The 4,850-nt window shown below is 34.6% G+C and overlaps 1 long non-coding RNA gene across 1 annotated transcript; it reads right to left on the bottom strand.

Moving 5' to 3' along the window:
• Positions 1–3,889: 3,889 nt before the first annotated feature.
• Positions 3,890–4,509, bottom strand: LOC114535430. Its single transcript, XR_003688303.1, has 4 exons — positions 4,474–4,509; positions 4,280–4,302; positions 4,153–4,176; positions 3,890–3,919 (listed from the first exon to the last, which is right to left on the bottom strand). It is a non-coding gene; the product is annotated as an uncharacterized LOC114535430 (long non-coding RNA).
• Positions 4,510–4,850: the final 341 nt, after the last annotated feature.

The raw sequence follows: 4,850 nt of genomic DNA, 5'->3' as shown, positions 1-4,850 counted from the left end.
TTGTTATTGACCGAGGCTCAAAGATAACAACAGCTGGTGATGATGTTGGTTTTCAGTATCTGGAGATGACACCTCCATCAGTTACATCATTACTGTCACTAAATGAGGTTTCCTCAGAGCAACTGGTCACAGTGAAAGCAAAAGTTGCTAAGGTAAGTGGCAGTAAGAAAATAACAACCTCGAGGAACCCAAATTCCCAATTGATGAAACAAAAAGTTGTGATTGCTGACCCAACAGCATCTATCAAAGTTATCTTCTGGGAGCAGTATGTTGATAGCCTAAAAGAGAATCAGACATATGTATTCAAAAATCTACGCCTGAAACGTGAGAATAACAGCAGATCTATATACCTAAATACACCTAAGAGTTACCAGTTTTCATTTGAAGAATGTGAGGAGTTTTCAGAATCTGTTGTAGAAGATATGCATTTATTTTCCACCGTTGAAGTCAGTGCAGCTATTATTGGGGTTGAATCAATCTCCACTTATCAAGCATGCCTCAAATGTGGGAAAAAAATTGTTTCCAAAGACCCCAGATGGAAAGGTTTTGCAGTGTGAAGCATGTTGCATGATTCAAAAGATTTCCCCCGCAAAAAAACAATGGTTTTTAAGATGTCTATTTGCTAATCTGAAGGATGAAGGGGAAACTATTAGTTTGGCTATATTTAATGAGAATGTTAAATCAATAGTAGATCTGATTCCACAACCCATCTGTTTGTCTGACGTGGCTCCAGATGTCTTAAGTGCTGCACTTCTGGCATTGCCTGATGTGAAAATAACTTATGACTCGGTCGCAAAAAAGTTAATTCATATTGCTGAAATTAACATTCAATCTACCGCAATACACTTGGTATTTGTTGACACTCCCTTGACGTGTATTAGACATTGTTATTGTGTTCTCATGCATATATAAACAGAAAACTTTGGGTCCTGCACCCTTCTGGCAAAAATCACTATTGCGTTTTGTTAGTATTGCTATTTTTGTAATACAATGTTCATGTTCCCTTTGCTTGGTATTAGGGAGTGTTCATAAAGTATGTGCTACCCAAGGGTGGAGACATTATCAGTTCTTACAAAATTATTTGATACCCGCTTAAAATCTGAGAAAATTTGGTACCCCATACCCATCCTCAAACAGCAAACAATATTGGATGTTTAGACAATATCCCATCGCAAAAAACAGCACTCTTACTAAACCTCTGATGATATATTTTCATTTACCAACTCCAACAAATTTGTTCCTACTTTTGAAATTTGATTACCTGACTGTATTTGTTAGTAAACTGATCCTGTTTTTCTTCTGTTTAGAAAAGCAAAGAAAAAGTCATACCTCACCCTAAAAAAATATAGTTTGTTTCATACTCCACCCTTATCATTATGGGAATGTCCATACCCCATCCAAATGTCTCTGCCCCCTGGTAGCAAATGCTATATGACCATTCCCAAGGCATTAGATAATTGTATTTTGTTTTTATATAAAATAAACAGAAAACTTTGGGTCTTGCACCCTTCTGACAAAAATAACTATAATTGTGTTTTATTGATATTTGTCTCTGCCTACCTGTTTGTCCGGATATTTTCCTGGGATTTACTGTCGGAACTCGGAAAGGGGAGCAACCGTAAGAATCTGGAAGAATCTGCTACGAATATTTGCGATTGCGCACGCATGTTTCGCGTTCAATGTGTATGTCCATATGGTTAAGTGATTTGTTGACTGTTCACGAAAGATTTTCATATTAAGTTTCATATATTTCTGGAAAATTTAGGCAAGTATGACTTCCTATTTCTTTCCTCTGATATTAATCAAGGCGATGAACGTTTTAGTGTTGAATCTAGAGGTAAGCAATGTGCTTTCATGAGCTTATCGGCAGTTTTAACAGCCCAGAATATTCCAATGATAGATTGGTCGAAAACAACTTTAAATAATGTCCTAGTGCAAGGAGACAAAATGTACTTGACCCAGGTGTCGAATTCTTGTCTGTAGATAACTTACCAAAGGTTGTAAGTGGTTCATGTACAAACATGTTTTCTTATGAAATTGAACTACCCATGGTGGTACCCCCTATTGATACTAGAAATACATTGCATGCAGTGACCCCTCGCCGGACCTTAATGCAACAACATCATTTCCGAAACAGTGTAAAAATCATATTATATTTAACAAAATAAAGTATTTACAATAAAATATAACAATTTAAAACAGAACAAATTTAATATTTGCATAACAGTTAAAATAACAAACCCTCAATATTTGGCTATGTTGACATACAGTGATTTCTCATCGGGTAATCGAATTGTTGAGAACGATATTAAGATTGAAAACATTATTGGCTCATTTTTCACATGCTGATATCTCATTAATTGTTTGATTGAATCGCCTTTTAACCCGTAATGTTAATTTTGCTTGTGTATAGAATGTGTGATGTTGAACGTTAAAAATCAATGATGGTATAGAGATTATATGTCAACGTAGCCTAGACTGCACGTTTGAGAAGTTTAAGCACTAAACTTCTCAAACGTGCAGTTGGTAAATTGCATTGAGGGCTTTTGCTGCCCTCGTTTTTGTGTTGTGCGTCCAGTCTGCCGCTGGGGGCACCCAACCCAACCAACAAACAGCCCCTATAAGAAAAAAAAGTCACTATAAGAAAAAAAAGTCATTATATATATTATTTTCATACATTGTGATGGCCAGCGGCGTCTTTAGCGATGTTTAAATATTTGATTAGACCTTCTGAATTCTTTCTGTCACACCGGGCTTGGTATGTTTAGCCCTAGAGTCAAGGTTATATGCTTACAACATCACACCACTTTGCAATTGTTCACGTGACTATACAATACATGGCAATCCATAAGGTATTAAATACATACGCGATTGGCAGGCGCGAGCACGATGGCCCCGCACGCCACACTTGTAGCAACGCCCTAAGGTGGAATATCAAGAAATTATTGGTCTTCTGGCTAACTAAATTCGTGAATTAACTGACCATTGTCAATCAAACTTTATTAACCTGCAATATGTCCACGGAAACCTAAAAGAGAGGAGATGTCATTTTGAGCATCATTGCAATGTAACCATTATTGATCGAGTGTTATGTGTTTACATAGGTAATAACACTAATGAAATTATACCAATTAATACCTGGAGCAAGCCTTTCCCCGAAGAGCAGGGAGCGGATGATGTTCTGAAATGTACGTAACAAACTTGGTTGACACATCGCGTAAATTAGGATATTAAATTGATAACAAAGAGTTTTTAAAAATTGGAAGCTATCTGGAAGCAAATGGTATACATTACATTTCAGTAAAATTAAATGATACAATAATACCTGGGGGCAAGCCTCTCCCTTGTGGTGCAGGGAGTGGATGATCTTCTGAAATGAAACAATAATACACAAATACATAGATGTGGTTTTCAATAATGAACAAAATACATAGATGTGATTTTCATGCATCCACCACAAGGACAACATTTTTACAAAATGGGGGGGGGGGGTTGTACGTAAAATTAAAGAAAGAAGGCAATTGGGTTGAGCTGGTTTGTGGTCTTTTAGCTCATTGGAAAATCTGTAACGGATAACAAAAATGTGAGGTTATATACCACAAATTATGTATATATATTTCTTTATATATGGCTAAGTCAATAATAATATTGTAAACTTGTGCATTGTTGATATAATTGTGGTGGCACAGGATTTACTGTGATAAAATGAGAGTATTTTAGTTGTGCAGGGGGAGCTACAGGATTGCTTATCCTGGCCCACCCATACTCTTAGATCTATGGTGAAGGGAAATTTGTATATAAAATGTATTATACACTTCATTGTTGTGAGAAAAAATGAAAACAGTGCGACAAATAAATAAGATTAATACTTTGAATATTTTTTATTTACCTTCATCACCCTCTGCATCAACTTCAATTTCTAAAATGCAAGAGGCAAAATCTTTAATCAATATTTAGTACTTTGCTAAATTTATACTACAGTATGTGTATATATATGGCCAGAGTATTATAAAGGCCACACTAAATTGATTTATGTCTTTGAGAATGAATCTATCTTTCATATATATGGCATGTTTGTCATGTGCGAAAAGAAAATGTTACCACAAATGATGTATTTCTTATATATGGCCAAGTGCCTATCTGTAAACATACCAAGTACTTCTTCTTCATTTTCCACTAAAATACATAGAAAAATCAGTAATAGTAAAAACATTTACCATTACACTACAACCATGAGAAAAGTGGTTTGTAAACTGGTAGAAAAGAGGTTGAATCTTACTTTTTTCTCTCCTTGTAGATGATCTTATATGCCATCAACATAAAAATATATTGAGTAAACATATTTTAATACTATTTCAAAAGCACTATACGGTTAAAATACATTGTATACTCGAGGCAAGCTTAAAATTCCTTCAATATAGCTACTGAAATGTTATTTTTGAGAAAAGAAATGTATTAAAATAGCAAACTTACATTTTTTAAATAATATTTATGACTTTTGTAGCTGTAAAATATAAAAATACAATAGTTTCATTAGTTTATTGAGAAAAGTTAAACACAAAAGACAATACGCGTCGGCGTTGGAAAAACATGCCAATTTTAAAATGCAATAAAAAGGATACAGAAGTTTCTCCCTAAAATATCTGTGCGTAAATTGGTAAATCAAATTGTCGACTGTGGAATAGTATATTATAATTTATTCGAGCGAATTTTGAAATGTTTAATATTTTATAAAGTTTTTTATTTTGAAAAAGACTTACCGCAGTCCAAAAACAGCAGGATATCGGCAGGATTTTTCGCGCTCTTTTTGAAATTTATGTTATACGTGAATTTTGCGTGTACTTTATTAT

The sequence above is a fragment of the Dendronephthya gigantea genome, unplaced genomic scaffold, assembly GCF_004324835.1.
Source record: "Dendronephthya gigantea isolate DGI-Jeju-01 unplaced genomic scaffold, DenGig_1.0 000118F, whole genome shotgun sequence".
Classification (NCBI taxonomy): Eukaryota; Metazoa; Cnidaria; class Anthozoa; order Malacalcyonacea; family Nephtheidae; genus Dendronephthya; species Dendronephthya gigantea.
The sequence above is the reverse complement of the archived record's forward strand: the minus strand, read 5'-3'. Positions and strand labels throughout refer to the sequence as shown.